Source organism: Mytilus californianus, unplaced genomic scaffold (genome assembly GCF_021869535.1).
Source record: "Mytilus californianus isolate M0D057914Y unplaced genomic scaffold, xbMytCali1.0.p SCAF_1, whole genome shotgun sequence".
In the NCBI taxonomy this organism is placed as follows: domain Eukaryota; kingdom Metazoa; phylum Mollusca; class Bivalvia; order Mytilida; family Mytilidae; genus Mytilus; species Mytilus californianus.
In genome coordinates this window covers 22,394,476-22,420,451 of record NW_026262581.1, presented here as the reverse complement: position 1 = coordinate 22,420,451, position 25,976 = coordinate 22,394,476, and the positions used below count along the sequence as shown (strand labels likewise).

At 32.8% G+C, this 25,976-nt stretch overlaps 2 long non-coding RNA genes across 3 annotated transcripts; both read left to right on the top strand.

The window, feature by feature from the left end:
* The first annotated feature begins 339 nt into the window (after window positions 1-339).
* LOC127716664 (uncharacterized) lies at window positions 340-17,355 on the top strand. The gene is made up of 2 exons (XR_007989086.1): window positions 340-635; window positions 16,274-17,355. It is a non-coding gene; the product is annotated as an uncharacterized LOC127716664 (long non-coding RNA).
* A 1,457-nt stretch (window positions 17,356-18,812) lies between these two features.
* LOC127716582 (uncharacterized) lies at window positions 18,813-20,151 on the top strand. 2 transcript variants are annotated; one of them, XR_007989053.1, is made up of 4 exons: window positions 18,813-18,865; window positions 18,896-19,168; window positions 19,650-19,709; window positions 19,771-20,151. It is a non-coding gene; the product is annotated as an uncharacterized LOC127716582 (long non-coding RNA). The 2 variants fall into 2 exon arrangements; XR_007989041.1 differs by having other exon boundaries at window positions 18,813-19,168.
* The last annotated feature ends 5,825 nt before the right edge of the window (window positions 20,152-25,976 follow it).

The following is a 25,976-nucleotide window of genomic DNA, read 5'->3' as shown; positions in this document are numbered from 1 at the left end:
CGAATAAGTTAAAACATTTTATTCAATGTGAAATTATCATTATAATTATATTTAAAAAATGTTAGATTTGAAAGTGTACTGTTCTGACAACAGCCCTGCAAGACTGTCCTTTTTGGTTCTCTTGTTATCATTTCTTATTACTTTATGTATATATATATATATATATGTATAAACATAATTCATTCTCGTTCAGAAAGTAAGTAAAATATATAAATAAAGATGAAAAGTATATTTAGGTGTGTTAAATGGTATTTTAATGTGTTCGGTGGTGTTTGGCGGTGTGCGGTGGTGTTCGGTGGTGAAAAGACCTACCGGCGCGTTGCATTGTGGGAAGAATTGTTTGCGTCCTTGGTGTCGACATTTAATGAAATTTAGCGACTAGAATTGCGTGTCTGAGTAGAAACATGACGAATAAGGTGTTTTTCTGAGTGACCACCGAATCCCATATGCTAGAAGAAATGAGGATAGACGTGTGTTGGTATCAATTGTGAGAAAAGAAATGTTACTTTAAAAACTTTTAATTTCTATCGATAATGACCTCTAGAGAGTATAATTTATCAGGAATATATATATTGAGATATACTGTTCCCATGTATTATTGAGGAACTAGCGGAAGAATAAACTATTTGAAGAAGGTTAGATAAAGCTTCCTGACCATGTTAAAATAGTAGCTGGGTGGGAGAAAAGCTATATCAGTTTTCCTATGCGTCAGTCGTATATATATGTAAAAGATTATTCACGTATACGTTGATAGTCATAGTGGATCTTCTCATGGATAGAAACACAGGCACTTGCCTGTGGATCATACCACTGCAAACCCGTACATATGTCAACTCGTACCTCTGCTAACATACCTTTTTATTTTTCACTTTATTCGGTTTTGCAAAGTTGCTCATCCTGCCTTTTTTTTTACTCAAAACTCCTGTCCTGCCTTTTTTTCAAATGTCATCCTAGCCCCCTCCCATAAAAATCAAATGGTAGCTCCCTAAAGTCGTACTCGTACCAACTTATATAAATGCACTCAAATTGTGTTAAATGTTGAATATATAATGTCGAATTTAACTAAAAAACTCATAAGTCTGTAAATAATTTGAAAGTCACAATTACCAATATTTGTAGCTGATTGTTCCTTGGCTAAGAGTAAGTTTGTTTGATATGTTTTGTGTTGGAAACAAGACAACTTGCCCCACTTATCAAGAAGGGCTAAATCCCGCTAAATTTAAACAATTTTACCCCATGTCACATTTGCTCTAAAAGATTTAGTTTTTGAGATATAAGCCAAAAACTGCATTTGACCCTTATGTTCTATTTTTAGCCATGGCGGCCATGTTTGTCGATGGATACAAACTTCGGATACAATTTATAAACAAGATACCCTAAGGAACATTTTGTTAAAGTTTGAAGGTAATTGGCCCAGTAGTTTCAGAGGAGAAGATTTTAAAATGTTAGCAAACTTGATGAACAAATTGTGTAACATTGTCTTTAAAGGGCAATAACTCCTTAAAGGGTCAATTGACAATAATGGTCATATTAACTTTTTTGTAGATCTTACTTTGCTGAACATTATTGCTGCTTACAGTTTATATATATCTATAATAATATTCAAAATAATAACAAAAAACTGCAAAATTTTGTTAAAACTACCATTTCGGTGGCAGCAACCCAACAATGAGTTGTTCGATTCGTCTGAAAATTTCAGAGCTGATAGATGTTGACCAATTGAACAATTTTACCCCATGTCAGATTTGCTCTAAAAGCTTTAGTTATGAGATATAAGCCAAAAACTGCATTTGACCCCTATGGTCTATTTTTAGCCATGGCGGCCATGTTTGTCGATGGATCAAAACTTCTGATACAATTTATAAACTAGATACCCTAAGGAACATTTTGTTAAAGTTTGAAGGTATTTGGCCCAGTAGTTTCAGAGGAGAAGATTTTTGAAATAGTTTACGACGACAGATGACGATGACGGACGACGACAGACGCCAAGTGATTGCATAAGCTCACATGGGGCCCTTTGGGCCCGGTGAGCTAAAAAAGAGTAAAATCCCAATGAATCTAGTTCTGCCAACTCGCCCAACTTATGAAAATTCTAGTTTAATCACAATCTCCCCAACTTTACTGCTAAAATAACAATAGAAAAAAAACACTTATTATCAATGATAATACTAATAAAAATAGAAAATTGTAGATTTTTATTGAAATTGAATGATGCTTCATTTCTAAAAATAAAATTGTAGATACATTATTTATTATTCTGTGATTGTAGTTTTAATTTGAGAATAACTTTATTCTTGAAAACTCAGAGGCAGATTTAGAGGGGGGCCCAGGCCCCCCCTTTTCTGGGAAAAATTTGGTTGATTATATAGAGAATCACTGAAGCATGACCCGAGAGGGCCCCCACTTATGAAAATTTCTGGATCCACCACTGAAACTATTTGCAAAATAAGTCCAAAGAAACCAGTTAATTGTATCATAATGCGATCGATATAATATCATAACAATTTTAGGATTCTAATTTAACAGCAATTTGTTCTTATAGCAATTAACGGATTGGTTACTTTTGCCTTGAATAAAAAATAATTAAAAGCTAACGAGCAATCAGTGAAAGACAATTTTTTATGTTACTTTCAAATAAAATGCTTCACTGGGTGCAGCTTGATACGACCGCAGAGGTCGAATCCTGAACAGCTGGGGCAAGTATGGACACAACATTCAAGCTTGATACAGCTCTGAATTTGGATTGTGATTAAATATTTGACACAGCATAGATTTCTGACACAGAAAGAATGTGGTCTAAGAACTTCATTTTTTTAAATTTACCTATTATGGTCCAATGTCCAAAATCAAAATACATGGTTAGATTCAGCATATCAAAGAACCCCATATATTCAATTTTTGTTGAAATCAAACAAAGTTTAATTTTGGACCCCAACTTGGACAAACTTGAAAACTGGGTCCATAATCAAAAATCTAAACACATGTTTAGATTCAGCATATTAAAGAACCCAAAGAATTCAATGTTTGTTAAAATCAAACTAAGTTTAATTTTGGACCCTTTGGACCTTAATGTAGACCAATTTAAAAACGGGACCCAAAATTAAAAATCTAAATACACGGTTAGATTTGGAATATCAAAGAACCCCAATTATTCAATTTTTGATGAAATCAAACAAAGTTTAATTTTGGACCCTTTTGACCTCAATATGAACCAATTTGATAGCGGGGTCCACAAATAAAAAATCTAAATACATGGTTAGATTCAGCATATCAAAGAACCCCATATATTCAATTTTTGTTGAAATCAAAAAAAAGTTTAATTTTGGACCCTTTTGACCTCAATATGAACCAATTTGATAGCGGGGTCCACAAATAAAAAATCTAAATACATGGTTAGATTCAGCATATCAAAGAACCCCATATAATTAATTTTTGTTGAAATAAAAAAAAAGTTTAATTTTGGACCCCAACTTGGACCAACTTGAAAACTGGGCCCATAATCAAAAATCTAAACACATGTTTAGGGGACGACCTTTTGATATTCTGGGGGGGGGGCCAGGAGGATTTGTTTTGGATCGGTTATTTATTTTTGTAAACTAAGAGGACAGATTATCTATTTTCTGCACTATTGAAGCAAAATTTTTCATTTTCATTAAAGCAAGGGACTGATTATTTATTTTCACAACTATATTTATAATATTCGAAAACATACAATTTTTAAATTATTTGTTCATTATAAATAATTCATGTATAGTCAAGTCATTATGTACCATTTAATCAGAATTAATTATTATCCTCTGCAGAAATGAATCTTCTATATTCCCCAATGCATATACACGTATTGCATACATACACAGTATTAAAGTTTGGTTGTAACTAAGGCTGTTTTAAAAGTATTGGCAAACATGTTTCGATGAGCGGAGCGAGGCAAAATTTTTTTTGAAGGGTTTTTGAACCGCTGAAGGCCCAAGAAGCTATAGAACAAATGATGCAAAAACATGCCTTCTGGGTGTTCCCCAGACCCTTTCTTAAACTGAAAATGCAAGTTCTGTTTTAATTATTTTATGACAATATTTTGGTCTCAAAGCAAAATCACGTTATAGATTCAGTGTAATTAGACTTAAGTTTCTAGGAACAACATCAAAAGACAAATATGCATGATAAAGCAAAAATGTAATTCACATAGTTAAGTCTGTGGCTGCTGTGTTTATTTAAACTCATGATCAAGTTAATAATAAAATTACTAAATTACAAAATGAATGCAACACTAACAGAATACAGAAGGGCAATCAATGAACAAAAGACAAATAAATAAGAAACATTGATCCCGAAAAATCAGGGGCTACGTCTGAGGGAGAACAGAACTTGCTTCTTGCAAGGCACTCACGGTGAACACAATTTGAAATTTCCTACATGAGGCATTTGTCTCAATGTAGTTACGGCCCTGATTTAATAAAAGTGAGGCAAGTGTTCCTGAGACAATTAACCTCAAGTTAAATGAAACTAATTTTCTGACATTTCAAGTATATTTAAATAATATTTATACTTTTATTATTAAAAGATATGGGAAGTGTTTCCCGATTTTTTTTTGGAAAAAAGATGAATTTATGAAGAATCTGGTGCCATCTCATACTTTCGATTAGACCTGCTGAGTTATTTATTTTCAATACATTGCAAGTCAGGTAATTTATTTTCAAACTACCACAGAACAAACCATTTATTTTTGTGATTATCAAGGCTGAGTTATTTATTTTCAAAATCCTCTTGGCCCCCCCCCCCCCCCCCCCCCCAGAATATCAAATGGTCGTCCCCTTAGATTCAGCATATCAAAGAACCCAAAGAATTCAATTTTTGTCAAAATCAAACTAAGTTTAATTTTGAACCCTTTGGACCTTAATGTAGACCAATTTAAAAAAATGCTCCGCTGGGGCGCAGCTTGATACGACCGCAGAGGTTGAACCCTGAACAGTTGGGGCAAGTATGGACACAACATTCAAGCTTGGTACAGCACTGAATTTGGATTGTAATTAAATATTTGACACAGCATAGGTTTCTGACACAGAATGAATGTGGTCTAAGAACTTAAAAATTTTTAATTTATCTATTCAAACCATATCATTATTATTTGCTTTTATATATAAATCAGAAATAACCAATTTAAAATTGAAAATTTTGGTCAGGAGATTAGGACTCAGATCAGGAGGTTTTTAATCGACATAAATTCTGTCGTAAATGTAACCGTGTGCTGTAGAAATTGTCTGTTAAAGTGTGTTTTCTTCAACTTTCCATCCGAATGTATTATGTTTATAGTACCCTTGTACTTATAAATTTTCTCTATCTTTTTAAACTTTGAACTTGTTCAATCTAACATTCTTCTTTATTAGTATGTTCTTCAAACTTTTTAGGTCATATCTTTTTTACCATTATTCATTGCAATCAAAACATTTGCTTATCTATCTGCAAGTAGATCTTTCTTTTATATCTATATGCAAGTAGATTTTTTTTTTTTTTATCTTTGTTATGCAAGTAGATTTATAATGCATGATAAGTAGCACATTCAAACAATAATCAAGGGTCATAGTTTATATATAAATTTCAATTTAAGCCTTGAAAGGAAGTATAGACCCCTCAAATAATTTTCAAATTATTATTTTTTTATTCGTCCTAAGACATTTAAAATCATTTAATTACCATCCTTTTATGATTATTTGTTCAATTTATATTTTATTTATATTCTTTTAAAAATTTACATTATTTAAAGGAAAATAACTTAAAACTGGATAAATCAAGGGAAGTAACCCAACATTCATTTTAAATACAAAGTTTTATTACACAACGGCAATTAGCCTGAGGTAAAAATCGTTGATTACCAATTGTTTGACACCCAAGGTGACAAGTGAAGCCATATAATTATGCATGTTAATTGATTTACAGGTAAAATATAACTTCAGGTAATGTCAGTTACACCAGATATGTTGGGCTGAAATTTTTCATTCATGAAATATAAATTTTCATACACAGGATTTTTTTGTCTTCAACGGGAGGTCGGGAGGAGACCCCTGAACACGGGATTATTGTACTCCCGTTGGGAGTTTCATATGTATGTGTACAATTTCAGAGAGATCCATACACTTGAACACAAGTTATTGTCTGGAAACTAGAAAAATGCTTGTTTTTTGGCCCCTTTATGGCCTCAAATTCCTAAACATTTAGGGCAATTACCCCAAAACTCAAACCAAGCTTTCCCTTTGTGATATGGAACCTTGCAGTACAATTTCATAAAGATCCATACACTTACAAGTTATTGTCCTGAAACTAGAAAAATGCTAGTTTTTTGCCCCTTTTTGGCCCCTAATTCCTAAAATTTGGAGGCAATTACCCCCAAAATCAATCCCAGCATTCTCTTTGTGATATGGAACCTTGTGGTACACTGTCAGAGAGATCCATACACTTACACACAAGTTCATTGTCATGAAACTAGAAAAATGCTTATTTTTTGCCCCTTTTTGGCCCCTAATTCCTAAAATTTGGAGGCAATTACCCCCAAAATCAATCCCAGCATTCCCTTTGTGATATGGAACCTTGTGGTACAATGTCAGAGAGATCCATACACTAACACACAAGTTATGTCTGGAAGTTACAAAAATGCTTATTTTTGGCCCCTTTTTGGCTCCTCATTCCTTAACTGTTGGTACCATAACCCCCAAAATCAATCCCCACCTTCCTTTTGTGGTATTGAACCTTATGGTAAAATTTCATAGAGATCCATTCACTTAAACTAAAGTTAGAGTGCAAAAACCAATGTGTCTTCCGATGACGACGCCAACGTCATACCAATATACGACCACAAAATTTTTTTGCGGTCATATAAAAACAGGACCCAAAATTTAAAATCTAAATACACAGTTAGATTTGGCATATCAAAGAACCCCAATAATTCAATTTTTGATGAAATCAAACAAAGTTTAATTTTGGACCCTTTCGACCTCAATATGAATCAATTTGATAGCGAGCCCACAAATAAAAAATCTAAATACATGGTTAGATTCAGCATATCAAAGAACCCCATATATTCAATTTTTGTTGAAATCAAACAATGTTTAATTTTGGACCCCAATTTGGACCAACTTGAAAACTGGGCCAAAAATCTAAAATCTAAATACATGTTTAGATTCAGCATATCAAAGAACCCCATATATTCAATTTTTGTTGAAATCAAACAAAGTTTAATTTTGGACCCCAACTTGGACAAACTTGAAAACTGAACCCAACACTAAAAATCTAAATACACGGTTAGTTTCGGCATAACAAATAAATAAATGTGGTCAAAGATTTTACAAATCTAATGCGCCATACTGTGCAATTAAAGATTACTTCTTGAAATTTTTCAATATTTGAAATTTGAAAAAAAAATAATATTTGAAGAATAATTCTTTTTAAATTCTGAAATCTGAAATGAGAAAAAATTGACCCCCCACAATTTCTTTTTACCCCCCCCCCCCCCTTTTTTTCTCCAAAAAAATTCTTTCCCTCAAGATATGGTCATAATCTCAATTCAAATTTCCAATGGAGTTTGCAACCATAATTACCCATTTAAATTTACCATAGTGCTAACTTAATATATTTTATAATAGAATTTAAAATATAGTGTCAAATCTTTCATATGGATTTTTTTGTAAAAAAAAAAGATGCAACATTTGCAGATATTTTTGCTGGTTTTCCTTTATAAATATGTATTTCTTTAAACATAATTTAAAAGCAGTGTAAGGGAAGTAACCAAAACGTTGTATTTGGATTACCTCCTTGCACTGTTTTAAATTATATTAATTGTTCATTAACCATTACTTTATACATAATTTAAAAGCAGTGTAAGGGAGATAATTTCAATGATGTATTTGATTTATCTCCCTTACACTGCTTTAAATTATGTTTTGTACTAAAGTATTTGTCCATTAACCAGGACAACCTTGTTTTTCCCCCCTTTTTTACCCCTAATTCCTAAACGGTTTGAGCCATAACCCCCCAAAGCAAATCCTAACCATCCCTTTGTGGTATGGAAACTTGTAGTATAATTTCAGAGAGATCCATACACCGTTCCACAGTTATTGTCTGGAAACTAGAAAATGCTTATTTTTGGCCCCTTTTTGGCCCCTAATTCCTTAACTGTTGGTACCATAACCCCCAAAATCAATCCCCACCTTCCTTTTGTGGTATTGAACCTTATGGTAAAATTTCAAAGAGATCCATTCACTTAAACTAAAGTTAGAGTGCGAAAACCAATGTGTCTTCGGACGACGACGCCAACGTCATACCAATTTACGACCGCAAACATTTTTTGCGATCGTATAAAAAGTTTCAAAGAGCTCGAGAATGTCCATTCATTCAATTACAATAAGGGTCTGTGGTTTTTTGTTAGTAAAAGTAGTCAAATAAAATTGAGAATGGAAATGGGGAATATGTCAAAGAGACAACAACCCGACCAAAGAGCAGACAACAGCGGAAGGCCACCAATGGGTCTTAAACGCAGCGAGAAAATCCCGCACCCAGAGGTGGTCCTCAGTTGGACCCTAAATAAAATTGTGTACTAGTTCAGTGAAAATGGACGTCACACTAAACTCCAAAAGCAGGTTTTGTTGTTGGTGTTAAAAAATTGATTGGTACATGTAAGTATTGTTTGTGGTTTAAAAACAATTAAATTTGAGAAATTTGATGGCTTGGGATTAAGCTCCTTTTCATAAGTGGGTCCATTTGGTAGTCTTTAATGCAGTATTATAGTTTAATTCTTTATTTCATAAGTGGGGCGAGTTGGCAGACCTTTATTCATGAGGATTAAACTCCTTTTCATAAGTGGGGCGAGTTGGTAGTCTTAATGCAGTAGGGTTTAATTCTTTTTTTCATTAGTTGGCGAGTTAGCAGACCTCAATTCATCTGGATTTTACTAATTTTCATAAGTGGGGCTAGTTAGTAGGACTAGTTAGTAGGACTTAATTCATCAGGATTTTACTATTTTTTATTAGTCTTGTTAGTGGGGCGAGTTGGCAGACCATTATTCAACAGGATTTTATTATTTTTCATACGTGGGGAGAGTTGGCAAGACTAAATTCAACAGGATTTTACCTTTTTTCATAAGTGTGGTGAGTTGACGGGAGTTAATTCAATGGGATTTTACCCTTTTCAAAAGTGGGGCGAGTTGGTAAACCAGAGTGGGGACAAGTAGGTAAAAAGTGGGATGAATTGGTAAAAAAGTGGGGTTATTTGGCAATGGGGCAAGTTGTCATGGATTCGTTTTTTGTGTTGTGTCTAATTTATACATGTAATTGTATCTTGACTAGTACTAGTAGGTTTTGAGACAACTCACATCAAGTTGTGTTTTGATAATGAGGAATTTTATATGATACAAGACATTTAATTCAAAGAATTCAATTTGATTTTTTTTAAATACATAACTATTAAAAGAATTAACAACTGTATAAGGAAAATTACTTTTAAACAATTTTTATACGACCGCAAAAAAATTTTGTGGTCGTATATTGGTATGACGTTGGCGTCGTCGTCGTCGTCCGGCGTCGTCGTCCAGCGTCGTCGTCCGAATACATATTGGTTTTCGCACTCTAACTTTAGTTTAAGTGAATGGATCTTTTTGAAATTTGACCATAAGGTTAAATACCACAAAAGGAAGGTTGGGATTGATTTTGGGGGTTATGGTACCAACAGTTAAGGAATTAGGGGCCAAAAAGGGGCCAAAAATGAGCATTTTCTAGTTTCCAGACAATAACTGTGGAACGGTGTATGGATCTCTCTGAAATTGTACTACAAGTTTCCATACCACAAAGGGATGGTTAGGATTTGCTTTGGGGGGTTATGGCTCAAACCGTTTAGGAATTAGGGGCAAAAAAGGGGGAAAAACAAGGTTGTCCTGGTTAATGGACAAATACTTTAGTACAAAACATAATTTAAAACAGTGTAAGGGAGATAAATCAAATACATCATTGAAATTATCTCCCTTACACTGCTTTTAAATTATGTATAAAGTAATGGTTAATGAACAATAAAGATAATCTAAAACAGTGTAAGGGAGGTAATCCAAATACAACGTTTTGGTTACTTCCCTTACACTGCTTTTAAATTATGTTTAAAGAAATGCATATTTATAAAGGAAGACCAGTAAAAATATCTGCAAATGTTTTCATCTTTTTTTTTTACAAAAAAATCCATATGAAAGATTTGACACTATATTTTTATTAATTCTATTATAAAATAGATTAAGTTAGCACTATGGTAAATTTAAATGGGTAATTATGGTTGCCAACTCCATTGGAAATTTGAATTGAGATTATGACCATATCTTGAGGGAAAGAATTTTTTTGGGGGAAAAAGGGGGGGGGGGATAAAAAGAGAATATTGAAAAATTTCAAGAAGTAATCTTTAATTGCACAGTATGGCGCATTAGATTTGTAAAATCTTTGATCACATTTATTTATTTGTTATGCCGAATCTAACAGTGTATTTAGATTTTTAATTTTGGGTCCAGTTTTCAAATTGGTCTACATTAATGTCCAAAGGGTCCAAAATTAAACTTTGTTTGATTTTAGCAAAAATTGAATATATGAGGTTCTTTGATATGCTGAATCTAAACATGTATTTAGATTTTTTATTTTTGGCCCAGTTTTCAAGTTGGTCCAAATTGGGGTCCAAAATTAAACTTTGTTTGATTTCAACAAAAATTGAATATATGGGGTTCTTTGATATGCTGAATCTAACCATGTATTTAGATTTTTTATTTGTGGACCCCGTTATCTAATTGGTTCATATTGAGGTCAAAAGGGTCCAAAATTAAACTTTGTTTGATTTCATCTAAAATTGAATTATTGGGGTTCTTTGATATTCCAAATCTAACCGTGTATTTAGGTTTTTAATTTTGGGTCCTGTTTTTTAAATTGGTCTACATTGAGGTCCAAAGGGTCCAAAATTAAACTTAGTTTGATTTTAACAAAAATTGAATTCTTGGGGTTCTTTGATTTGCTGAATCTAAATATGTGTTTAGATTTTTGATTATGGGCCCAGTTTTCAAGTTGGTCCAAGATAGGTTCCAGTATTTAAACTTTGTTTGATTTCAACAAAAATTGAATATATGGGGTTCTTTGATATGCTGAATCTAAACATGTATTTAGAATTTTGATTATGGGCCCAGTTTTCAAGTTGGTCCAAATTGGGGTCCAAAATTAAACTTTGTTTGATTTCAACAAAAATTGAATATATGAGGTTCTTTGATATGCTGAATCTAACCATGTATTTAGATTTTTTATTTGTAGGCCCCGCTATCATATTGGTTCATATTGAGGTCAAAAGGGTCCAAAATTAAACTTTGTTTGATTTCATCGAAAATTGAATTATTGGGGTTCTTTGATATGCCAAATCTAACCGTGTTTTTAGATTTTTAATTTGGGTCCCGTTTTTTAAATTGGTCTTCATTGAGGTCCAAAGGGTCCAAAATTAAACTTAGTTTGATTTTAACAAAAATTGAATTCTTGGGGTTCTTTGATATGCTGAATCTAAACATGTGTTTAGATTTTTGATTATGGGCCCAGTTTTCAAGTTGGTCCAAGTTGGGGTCCAAAATTATATTTTTTTTGATTTCAACAAAAATTGAATATATGGGGTTCTTTGATATGCTGAATCTAACCATGAACTTAGATTTTTTATTTGTGGGCCCCGCTATCAAATTGGTTCATATTGAGGTCAAAAGGGTCCAAAATTAAACTTTGTTTGATTTCATCAAAAATTGAATTATTGGGGTTTTTTTGATATTCCAAATCTAACCGTGTATTTAGATTTTTAATTTTAAGTCCCGTTTTTTAAATTGGTCTACATTAAGGTCCAAAGGGTCCAAAATTAAACTTTGTTTGATTTTAACAAAAATTGAATATATGGGGTTCTTTGATATGCTGAATCTAACCATGTATTTTGATTTTGGACATTGGACCATAATAGGTAAATTAAAAAAATTCAAGTTCTTAGACCACATTCTTTCTGTGTCAGAAACCTATGCTGTGTCAAATATTTAATAACAATCCAAATTCAGAGCTGTATCAAGCTTGAATGTTGTGTCCATACTTGCCCCAACTGTTCAGGGTTCGACCTCTGCGGTCGTATCAAGCTGCGCCCCAGCGAAGCATTTTATTGTTCATTGCTAAAAAATGTTTATTTAGCAGTATATATAGTAAGTAAGTTATTCATTTATTATAATGACTTGTGAACATGTATCGATAAATATAATACAATTACAAAGTTTGTACAGTCAATGTTGCACCGGCCCATTGGATCTATAAATCACCTATTTGACAAATTAAGTGACTTTATATACAGTATCACGGACTAAGTGTTAATATAATACTTCTCAATTGATTCTAAAATAAATGTTCAAATATTTAGATTAAATATATAAATAATTTAAATGTTATGGATTATACAGCAAATGACATCTTATATGAAATGCACCAACTATATATTATGCTAATTTTCATGATTTTCTTTTGTGGAAAGTTATTAAAAAGTTCTATTTTTCAGCATGATTCAAATCTGAGAAATTTTTCGTGCAGATAAAAGTTCACCAAAAATGTTAATTCTACAGTCAATATATAGAGGGCAATCAAAGATGAAATGGAACTCAGTTTCGGTTTCTCGATTGTTACAAAATATGCATTGTCTTTCTTCTAGAGTTTTGTTTGAATATCTTCCAGCTTCCAATCTTAATGGTAAAATTCCAAATTGGGCTAAGTATAACCACTCAAGTTTTCTCAAGTTTAATTTGACTTAATTATCAGTTTCAAAGAATGTTTTAAAGTTCCTATATTTTTGTAGTTTCAAGCGTTTTGGATGGAATTCCTCCAGATATCTGAATATATACATGTAGCGAAAAATGCAAGTTTCAACCAATAACAAGTCGACCTCTGATTTCTTTGTGTCTCCGAAATTCTATCTCAATCCGCCAAGGGTGGAGAGGAGGGAATTGGATTGTAACCCTTGGCTAGCGAAGATGAATTTCCTATTGTGATGTCAGAAAAAGGTGTAATAACACCAAATCATAGTACATCACATCCGGTTGCATACGAAAAAGGGTCAAAAAAATATTCCCTTACAGTTGTAGGAAACATTGCAGTAAAAAATTTCTGAGTCATAAACATATATCTTGGGTGTTTCAAAGCACCATTCTTTTTTTTATTTGGTGTTTCTATAGAATATTTTGGAAACTTGAGGTTACATGGTTACTAAAGCTTGTACACAGGAAAAAAAGGGGTGAACATTTGATTGGTTAACTTCCAGTGATGGTTATTATCTTATATGCAATGTGCCGATGAAATTTAATCTGAAATTTTTTCTGTAGTACTGGACAGGATAAAACTTTATTCATGCCAAGTATTTCTTTATATATCATGTGTATATGAAACAAAGACAGGGGCGTAGCTACCCGGAGGCACGGCAGCACGTGCATCCACGTCGTTTTCACAAAAAAAAAAAACAAAAAACAAAAACAAAAAAACAGAGAGATTTAGGGACAAAGTTAACATATAGGAATTGGTCTTTCTATGTATGCATTTTAAAAACTACATAAAGAATAAAAGCAAGAAGAATACACATGCAGCGGAATTTTTAATCCTGTAAGACATGTATGTGTACGATAAATACATACAACTGGGGTAAACGTAGTGGAACTTTTTATATTACAGGCATTGTTTAGAAAATACCAGCCACATAGTTGTCGGTACCACAACCATACCGTATACTCGCTTTGAGTGCAAAAAAAAACATAATCCCTTTAGGGTTAAACAAAAAACTTGAAAATAATTATTTTCCGCTTTGCCAAAAGCACACATCTTACCAGAACGAAGACTCTTCAACTCGTATCGATTCGGGAATAATGACTGTTACCCTGTGAACTAGTTCAAAATGGACTAAGTATGTAGGTCTTGACAACACGAATAGTTTCATTTTCACATCACGTCAACGTATTCTCGTCCTGTGTGCATGTAATATTTGCTACCGGACATTATTAACCATTCAATCAATCAATAGTTTCTGTATACTAGTAGATGAGAAGTTGGAACTGCTGTTATTATAAAAAAGTACACATTTTCCAGTACATGTTTTACGTTTTTATTTATTTTACTAAAAAAAAACACATCTTGTAAATAGATTCGATAATTCGAAGTCATTTCTATATGGGCCGGCTATACGAATGGTTGATTGTAAAAGCATTTAAATAAATTGTTAATTCTAACTCGTTTTACTGGACTATTAGGTCATTCAATTTTAAAAAGAATTTTCTGTCCGAGTCGGACACTAAACTGCTGATTCTTATTCGAAAGATACACCAAACTTTTAATACACGTATCTTCACTGTTATCATCTAGATATTGCCACAAAATTGGTCGAACGCATATGTATTTGTTAATTAGCTGGATAATTAACAAACGCAGATCATGAAAAAGAGTATCATTCCCTCTGAAAAAGTTCATTAATTTCAACTTCGAAAATTCCTAACTGCGTAAAATTAGAAATTTCCATCTCTCTCTTGTAGAGTTTACCCACAAAATTTTTAAACATCTAAATACATATGTTAAGCAAAATATTGGAGAATGTGTCCACCAAGTATTTGGTATCCAATGATGTTTATGTTACAGAACCTCTAGTCCAAATATAGTTATGACGTCTTGAAATGCTATTATATTTTTTTTCTTTGACGCCTTAGGATGGCGTCAAAGCAAAAATTTTAAATAGCCTTCCAAGACGTCATAATTATTTGGACTACAGAAACTCCACATATAGTATTGTGTTTATGTTTATTGTTTGTTTTTTAAAATCTACTTTGCTCAATACAAATACTAGCATATGGAACAAATCTCCGTGATTTTAAAAGCTTTCAGTAAAAAAACGCAAACGACAGTATTAAGTCTTCATTCGACTCGAAGTTAAACAAATAGTTGATTAAAAAACCACAACAAAAATGTCCAAGTTTAATTTCGGTTGTGATTGTTTTGAAACACTATATATGCGGAGCTTCCGGGGGGCTTCGCCCCCCTGACCCCCTACCAGGGCTTTGCCCGGGACCTACTGGGGGCCTTAGGCGGCCCCCAGACCCCTCGCCCTTTAGTTTGTGATTCCACTTCATTAAGAAGGTAGCTAGGCCCCTGAAAGATCTGATAAATTCTGCACAATTTTTTGAAAAGTGCAAATTTAACAAAGTCTAAAAGTGGAAAAAAAAATGGTGGTGATTACTCCAAAAAGGCGACCATGTCTGATAACGTTACATAAAAAGAACAAATCTTTTTTCAGATCTTTGGGAAAGAAGGATTATATTTTTCAGATCGTCTGAAAATCATTAGAGAAACAGATTCTACTACCAAATCTCGTGCAATATGATATTTCTCCATTTTGACAGTTAAAATTTTAAATATATAAAAAGCTAGGCAGGCCTCACGTTTTAAATTTGAAAATTTAACTGTCTCGAGTGTAGAAACATCGTATCACACTCGATGCAGTTGTAGAATCCTTATTTATATATATAATATATATATATAAATGCCTAAAAAGAGTACAAAACAACACCAATATTAAAAAAAAGGAAACATTAAATGTAAGTATCTATAAATATTTCGGATAACAGATATCCTTCATCAGTATGATTATGATGTAAAATTAATCATATCAATCTATTCTGATTTAACTAGAACAATCTTTAAATTTATACAATTAAAGCCGTACAACGCTTGTACAATTCTTAAATAGATTGGTATGATTCATTTTACATCATAATCATACTGATGAATGAATTATATCTGTTATCCGAAATATTTATAGATACTTACATTTAATGTTTCCTTTTTTGTAATATTGGTGTTTTGTACACTTTTTAGGCGTTTATATAGTTTATTTTTTGTGTACATGTATCGTTACTTGTAACAATCCAGCGCCCTCGTAAGAAAGATTGTTGACTAATATCTAGACGTTTTATATATATATATATATATATATAAATAAATTATAATTGCTCTAAATATCAGCACAACAATGTTAAATCTGCAAATTTGCGGGAGCAAATTTTTGTTCTTCCCTTGCTGGGATTATATATATATATATATACTGTGTTGAAGACCCATTGGTTGCCTTTGCCTGTTTTCTGCTCTTTGGTCGGTATGTTGTCTCTTTGACCATGTTGACACATTCCCTGTTTCCATTCTCATTTTTATATATATATATGTTACATTTTTCACAGGTGCTGAGGTGACTAGAGTGGAATACCATCAGTCCTAATATTTCATACTGCTACACAAAGGCAAGGCAAAAGGTACACACATGAACACCATATAGTGTTTGGAGAGTCTTGCAGAAAAGAACAGATAAAGTTGAAAGTGCACATTGCAAGTGCCCTGCAGGCTTGCAAGGATACTGTAAACATTGTGTCGCTTTGTTGCATTTCATACATGTAGTTATGCAAATAGAGGCAGGATCTAACAATTTCAAAGCTTGCTCATCAAAACCACAAGAGTGAATGTTCAAGGGAAAAGGGTTACTCAACCTGACTAATGACTTTGTAAGTAATCTTGTAGTGAAAAGGTAACTGGTAGATTTAAAAGTACTCCAAAAGATTTGAAAAAAGGGGAAATAAGTCCAGATTAACTTTTGACCCTACAACAGTCTGCTACTGAAAGGAAAAAAAAATTGTCAGACTTTAATTTGGATAAGCTGGACAAGATAACCAATGGAAATTGTACATGCTAATATTGTATTCATCAAGAAGTAAATTGCTATTACATTGAAGAGGATGTGGAAACTGTTGTCATTTAACAATACCTGTTCTTGCATATGAAATTATTCAAGCAAAGCAAAACATTAATCAAACATTAGTGAATTTATAAAAGACATGGAAGAACTCATGTTAAAACTTGATAATTCAACAACAGAAGAAACTGTTGACTATGTTGTAAGTCAAACCTTCACGCAAAGTAAATAAAAAATATGGTTTGATTACAGGATTGGACGGATTACTGCATCAGTGGCAAATGAATGTTCAAAATAACTGGAGAATGTGTCCAGTACCTCAATTTGCCTTGTATTAAGACTATTAATTTCAAAAAAGGGGGAACTTCTGTATGTAAATTCAAAAGTCAGAAGGCAGTTTGCCACTGATTCTGATAACATTCTATTTATGTGTAACAGTATTTTGCAATCCATAGTAGAGTCATACTACACAGCTGGTCATTTCTGGTCAGTCATCTACAATGTTGTGGTAATTAGACAATTTCCTGCTGTGAAGACAAACAAGTGTGTTTGAATAAATGATGTATCAATTATCTGTTAATTGGTAAATGTTCTGACTATTTAGGTGAAGTGACTGAAATTCTGGCATTTGACATTTGTTAATGTTATAGGACAAACCCTAAATTTCATCATAAAATTTAGGATATCAAATTGCACAATTTATTTGTGTTAATTGATCCATATATATGAAATATAGGGGGGATGGATTATTTCTGGAATAGCCCAATATTACTTCCATGGTTTTACTCAGTGAGTTGTGATTGTCGGGAAAAAAACTCTTCTGGCTTAATTGTGTTTTCTGTGCTTTCAAACAACTTACCAAAAAGATAGACATAAAAAAAGATCATTTGGATTGAAAAGAACGCCTGTTTGTCTGGTGGAGATCATCCATGTAACTTAATTCTGGTGCAAATTAACATTTAAATTTGAGAAGCAATGAATCATTGATAAAGGCTTTTTATTAAAGCGTCTGGCCGATGCAGGACGTAACCGCTGTTTCGGAGTTTGGTAGACCGCCCTACGTCACGATTCATGAATTATGCATATTCTATTTATAGGCTATTTATAAACGATTCTGAAAATACTAATGCTAAAAATAGAATATTCTCAACATGTTAAACTATCTATGAAAACGATGCAAAATCATTAACTTTCATGTAACACTCAGGTGAATTTGCTTTATTTATTTTTTTATCACATGAAAAATAGGAAAATGTACCGCATTACAGTAGCATATATCATTGTGCCCTCTTTAAGTAGATATGGCACAAAATGTGCACCTGAATATAGGTATCTTGTTTTGTTACCCCCATTGAAGCAATGGTTACATTGGTTACATTGGTTACACACATGGACCTTTACTAAATGATATGCAATACCGGCTTTATAATTGACCATTTCTGCTGCAAACTGAATAGGTAGGGGTAGAGCTATTACAATGATTACATACACTTTGAAGTTAGGTTACAATGGTTACATGCATGTGGAAGTCAGGTTACAATGATAAAATACATATGGTTTTGGGATAACAATGGTTACATCAATGGGAAATCAGGTTACAATGGTTACATGCATTGGAAATCAGGTTACAATGGTTACATGCATGGGGAAGTCGGGTTACAATGGTTACATGCATGGGGAAGTCGGGTTACAATGGTTACATGCATGGGGAAGTCAGGTTACAATGGTTACATGCATGGGGAAGTCGGGTTACAATGGTTACATGCATTGGAAATCAGGTTACAATGGTTACATGCATGGGGAAGTCGGGTTACAATGGTTACATGCATGGGGAAGTCGGGTTACAATGGTTACATGCATGGGGAAGTCGGGTTACAATGGTTACATGCATGGGGAAGTCGGGTTACAATGGTTACATGCATGGGGAAGTCGGGTTACAATGGTTACATACATAGGGAAGTCGGGTTACAATGGTTACATGTATGGGGAAGTCGGGTTACAATGGTTACATGCATGGGGAATCGGGTTACAATGGTTACATACAAGGGGAAGTCAGGTTACAATGGTTACATGCATGGGAAATCAGGTTACAATGGTTACATGCATTGGAAATCAGGTTACAATGGTTACATGCATGGGAAATCAGGTTACAATGGTGACATGCATGGGGAAGTCAGGTTACAATGGTTACATGCATGGGAAATCAGGTTATTGGTTACATGCATGGGAAATCAGGTTACAATGGTTACATGCATGGGGAAGTCGGGTTACAATGGTCACATGCATGGGGAATCGGGTTACAATGGTTACATACAAGGGGAAGTCAGGTTACAATGGTTACATACATGGAGAATGAGGGTTACAATGGTTACATACATGGGGATTGCTGGTTACAATGGTTACATGCATTGGAAATCAGGTTACAATGGTTACATGCATGGGAAAGTCTGGTTACAATGGTTACATGCATGGGAAATCAGGTTACAATGGTTACATGCATGGGGATTGAGGGTTACAATGGTTACATACATGGAGAATGAGGGTTACAATGGTTACATACATGGGAAATCAGGTTACAATGGTTACATACATGGGGAAGGAGGGTTACAATGGCTACATGCATGAGGAATGAGGGTTACAATGGTTACATACATGGGGATTGAGGGTTACAATGGTTACATCATGGGAAAGTCGGGTTACAATGGTTACATACAGGGAGAATGAGGGTTACAATGGTTACATCATGGGAAAGTCAGGTTACATACACGGAGAATGAGGGTTACAATGGTTACATACATGGGGATTGAGGGTTACAATGGTTACATGCATGGGGAAGTCAGGTTACAATGGTTATATGCATGGGAAATCAGGTTACAATGGTTACATGCATGGGAAATCAGGTTACAATGGTTACATGCATGGGAAATCAGGTTACAATGGTTACATGCATGGGGAAGTCCGGTTACAATGGTTACATGCATGGAAAATCAGGTTACAATGGTTACATGCATGGGAAATCAGGTTACAATGGTTACATGTATGGGGAAGTCAGGTTACAATGGTTACATACATGGAGAATGAGGGTTACAATGGTTACATACATGGGGATTGCTGGTTACAATGGTTACATGCATGGGAAATCAGGTTACAATGGTTACATACATAGAGAATGAGGGTTACAATGGTTACATACATGGGGATTGCTGGTTACAATGGTTACATGAATGGGAAATCAGGTTACAATGGTTACATACATGGCAATGGTTACATGCATTGGAAAGGAGGGTTACAATGGTTACATGCATGGGGATTGAGGGTTATATTATGGTTACATACATGGAGAATGAGGGTTACAATGGTTACATACATTGGAAATCAGGTTACAATGGTTACATACATGGGGAAGGAGGGTTACAATGGCTACATGCATGAGGAATGAGGGTTACAATGGTTACATACATGGGGATTGAGGGTTACAATGGTTACATACAGGGAGAATGAGGGCTACAATGGTTACATCATGGGAAAGTCAGGTTACAATGGTTACATACACGGAGAATGAGGGTTACAATGGTTACATACATGGGGATTGAGGGTTACAATGGTTACATGCATGGGAAAGACAGGTTACAATGGTTACATACATGGAGAATGAGGGTTACAATGGTTACATACATGGGGATTGAGGATAACAATGGTTACATGCATGGGAAATCAGGTTACAATGGTTACATACATGGGGAAGGAGGGTTACAAAATATTTGAAATAACATGATCATTTTTATCATATATGTAATTAACCTCCATATTAGATAGGGTAACAAATTTTGTCAACATATATAGTTATTGAGTAGAAAATAAAAGAATGCATTATCGCAACCAAAATTTGGTATAAATAATCTTACATGTATGTACTAGTATTTAATACAAGATGTAAAAAATACCATTCTTTTTCTCTAAAGTTAGTATACAAGGATGTGGTATTTCTAAGTTTGTATTTATTTTAATTGAATAAACATTCCAAGACTATAAACAAAATTGTGTTGAAGTTTTTTTTAAACATTTTAACAGATGGTTGTCAAACGGTAAACGAACAAAAAGTTACAGGACAAAAATTCACAGGACAGAAAGTCACAAATAATTTGTGACAATTGTTTGAATATACAGAATAAGAATAAGAATATTTATTGAATCCAATTAAACATGTTAAAGGGCCCTTTTCCGAGCATATACATATATATATATATATATATATATATATATATACAAGAGAAAGATCTTTGAATATTTTCTTTTTGTCCAGCCTGCGACTTTGTCGCAAAAGCGAGACATAGCGATCCTACATTCCGTCGTCGTCCACAAATATTCACTCTGTGGTTAAAGTTTTAAAAACTTTAATAACTTTCTTAAACTATACTGGATTTCTACCAAACTTGGACAGAAGCTTGTTTATGATCGTAAGATAGTATCCAGAAGTAAATTTTGTAAAAATAAATCCTGTTTTTCCGTAGTTTACTCAGAAATTGACTTAGTTTTTCTTCCAGTTAACATTACATTTACTCTGTGGTTAAAGTTTTAAAAATTTTGATAACTTTCTTAAACTATCCTGGATTTGTAACAAACTTGGACAGAAGCTTGTTTATGATCAAAAGCTATTATCTAGAAGAAAATGTTGTAAAAATTTATTTCCTGTTTTTCCGTATATTACTTATAAATGGACTTAGTTTTTCTTCCAGTTAACATTACATACAGTCTGCAGTTAAATTTTTTAAAACATTTATTAGATTCATAAATCATCCTGGACGTTTACCAAACTTGGACAGAAGCTTCTTATAATCAAAAGATAGTATCTAGAGCAAAATTTTTAATAATTGTTTCCCCATTTTTGTTGAACCTGCGACTAACAGCTAAAGTAGGCGAGACACTGGGTTCCATGGAACCCTTACTGATTTTTATTACATTAGATTAGATTAGATTAGATTCTTTATTAAGATAACTAAAAGTACATTAGTGTTCTCCATTACAAATCATATGATAATATACAAAACAACATTTCAAAGTTTCACATGTAGATCATGTACTATATATATATACATGCATTACAATTTACAAATAATTTTAAGAATTGTTTCTTATTTCTAATGCATCTCTAATAAATTTGAATAAATAAATACATTCAGTAATATTTTGTGGATTTAAAAGTTTAATAAAATGCTCCGCTGGGCGCAGCTTGATACGACCGCAGAGGTCGAACCCTGAACAGTTGGGGCAAGTATGGACACAACATTCAAGTTTGATACAGCTCTGAATTTGGATTGTGATTAAATATTTGACACAGCATAGGTTTCTGACACAGAATGAATGTGCCCTAAGAACTTAAATTTTTTTAATTTACCTATTATGGTCCAATATCCAAAATCTAAATACATGGTTAGATTCAGCATATCAAAGAATCCAAAGAATTCAATTTTTGATGAAATCAAACAAAGTTTAATTTTGGACCCTTTTGACCTCAATGTGGACCAATTTGATAACGGGGCCCAAAAATCAAAATACATGGTTAGATTCAGCATATCAAAGAACCCCATATATTCAATTTTTGTTGAAATCAAACAAAGTTTAATTTTGGACCCCAACTTGGACCAGCTTGAAAACTGGGCCCAAAATCAAAAATTTAAATACAAGTTTAGATTCAGCATATCAAAGAACCCCATATATTCAATTTTTGTTAAAATCAAACTAAGTTTAATTTTGGACCCTTTGGACCTTAATGTAGACCAATTTGAAAACTGGACCCAAAATTAAAAATCTAAATACACGGTTAGATTTGGCATATCAAAGAACCCCAATAATTCAATTTTTGATGAAATAAAACAAAGTTTAATTTTGGACCCTTTGGACCTTAATGTAGACCAATTTGAAAACTGGACCCAAAATTAAAAATCTAAATACACGGTCAGATTTGGCATAACAAATAAATAAATGTGGTCAAAGATTATACAAATCTAATGCGCCATACTGTGCAATTAAAGGTTACTTCTTGAAATTTTTCAATATTTGAAATTTGAAAAAAAAAATATTTGAAGAATAATTCTTTTTAATTTCTGAAATCTGAAATGAGAAAAAATTGACCCCCCACAATTTCTTTTTATGGATTTTTTGTGAAAAAAAAAAGATGCAACATTTGCAGATATTTTTACTGGTCTTCCTTTATAAATATGCATTTCTTTAAACATAATTTGAAAGAAGTGTAAGGGAAGTAATCAAAACGTTGTATGTGGATTACCTCCCTTACACTGTTTTAAATTGTCTTAATTGTTCATTAACCATTACTTTATACATAATTTAAAAGCAGTGTAAGGGAGGTAATTCAAATGATGTATTTGATTTATCTCCCTTACACTGCTTTAAATTATGTTTTGTACTAAAGTATTTGTCAATATAAAAATGCTTGTTTTTTGCCCCTTTTTTGGCTCCTAATTCCTAAAATTTTGAGGCAATTACCCCCAAAATCAATCCCAGCATTCCCTTTGTGATATGGAACCTTGTGGTACAATGTCAGAGATATCCATACACTAACACACACAAGTGATGTCTGGAAGTTACAAAAATGCTTATTTTTGGCCCCTAATTCCTTAACTGTTGGTACCATAACCCCCAAAATCAATCCCTACCTTTCTTTTGTGGTATTGAACCTTATGGTAAAATTTCATAGAGATCCATTCACTTAAACTAAAGTTAGAGTGCGAAAACCACTGTGTCTTCGGGCGACGACGACACCGGACGACGACGACACCAACGTCATACCAATATACGATCGCAAAATTTTTTTGCGGTCGTATAAAAACTGAAAAATAATTATGTGAATCTTTCAAATCTAAGATCTAAGATTGGAAAAAAGTTTGCCTTAATTATAACTTTATATTAATCACAAGATATCAAAAAATGTTCTTTTGTCTCAACTTCAGTGCAAAATTTGCAAAAACGTTGTTCTCTTGGAATTATGGGTTTATTATATCTACCCTGTTCTATATTTAAACAATGAGCACTGATACATAGTTGTGTAATTTTACTTTTTATATTTTTGGTAAGATTGGTTTGAAGATAGAAGGGAACAAAATTTGGAATAAAAATATTACTGAAAAACATCAGTTTACTGTCCACAACTCCAGATTTGATTTTTTGTAGTTGTGAGTCAGATTGCTGATTATAATAATAAGATAGTACTTTAAATATTTTATTTATGGTAGAAAACCAGCATTTTGAGTTTTCTTGAGATAATTCTTGATCTGCAGTAAATGAACTATATAGTATTCTATCTCTTTTTATTTTAAGTAGTCTCATATAATAGTTATACATTAAACATAATGAGAAAATCAACATTGGATTCCTGTTACATTCAAGTCTACTAGCCATATTTGATGACTGTCTTTTGACCCCCAGAATAGATTTCAACATCTTGTGTTGTAATTTATCAATTGGTAGATTGTCAAAATTATTTAAATGTATGTTACATATATTCATTTCACTGTTTAGGAAATTGTTCATAAGCCTTGTTAAAAGAAAATGTATTAAATTTTAATCATGCAAATGATATATTTCTTGGCACCATGAAGCCGTTTAGGTACCAATTGAGCCACTTTGACATTTTGTTTTCTTAACAATTATTTGATCATTATTGATATTTATCAAATAAATTTTAATTACAAAGTTGGTTTATATATTATAGTTCATGGAAAATACAAACTTGTTTTTAAATAAGTTTTTTCTTCTTAAAAGAAAAATTAAATCTCAAAACTTAATTGTGTCTTTTTGTCCTGTGACTTTCTGTCCTAAATTCTTGTCAAACAACTACATTTTATTATAATTTACTTACTTCTATTTACTCTTTAAATTTTCTATCTATTGTTTAATATCTGAACAGATTATGACATCAAACATTTCTTTTTTTTGTGTTCAGACACTGATGTATACTCAATACACAGGTGCAGTTGGTATATTGCTGCTTAAAGATGTGGACAATTTTTAATTTCAAAATTGAAATAGTTTCGTTTGTCATAGATTCTAGAAACAATTTAATAAAATCCTACTCAAATTTTTTTTTTAAATTATCCAAAAGTTTAATATTCCAAATTAACTACTTTCATTATTGTGACTATTTCCTGTAATTTTTTTCCTGAAACCTTTTCTCTGTGATTACTTTTTTCATGACTTTTTCTCCGACTTTCTTCAGGAAATGCCAATTTGATTCTTTTGTCTAAACATTCTAAAAAGTATAGGTTTCTCTATAAAAGATTTTACTTAAGGTTCATCATAACAAATGGACAAATATGGCCGTATTTTCACCTCAAAAACTACTCTGTGTACAGACTTACCTGTGCAGTTTGGAAAGTTTAAAGGCCTGGCATCCACTAGATATATAAAAGTTAAATCTATTTTGCATATCAGAAAGATAAAATCTTTTTTTGAATATGATGGGCATTTTTTTTCCTTCCTGCAGAAGGTGTAAAAATAAACAAACACCTGAATTGCAGTTGATACTGTCCACTCAGTTACTACCTTTATAACTCACCTATAGATGTGTAGATATCTATTGTCCATGCCAATCAAGGACAATCAATACAATACAAATCAGTTGTTACCTGAGATGGAGCATCTCAAAGTTATATCCCAACTTAGTTTATTTTTACACCTTCAGCAGGAACGGAAAAAAATGCCCATCATAATCCAAAAAAGATTTTATATTTCTGATATGCAAAATAAATTTAACTTTTATACATCTAGTGGATGCCAGGCCTTAAAACTTTCCAAACTGCACAGGTAAGCCTGTACACAGAGTAGTTTTTGAGGTGAAAATACGGCCATATTTGTCCATTTGTTATGATAAACCTTAATAATTCTGATTTTTCTATACTAAGTCTGTGTCTTAACAGTCTGAATTCTGTCTAAATATGTGTCAACACATTCATAACACTGTCAGAATTTGTCTCAACATGCTCTAAATGCACTCTTCACGGTCACAACTTAAGTCTTTTGTTGTCCTGACACATTTTATACTATCATAATTCTGTTTGAAAAAGTCTGGATATATACAATCTGAACTGACATGGTGTCTTCTGTAGTAAAAACAATTATGATTTTTTTTTCTGCGACAGACCTCAGAGACTACCATAACACAGTAGTCTCAGGACCAACTT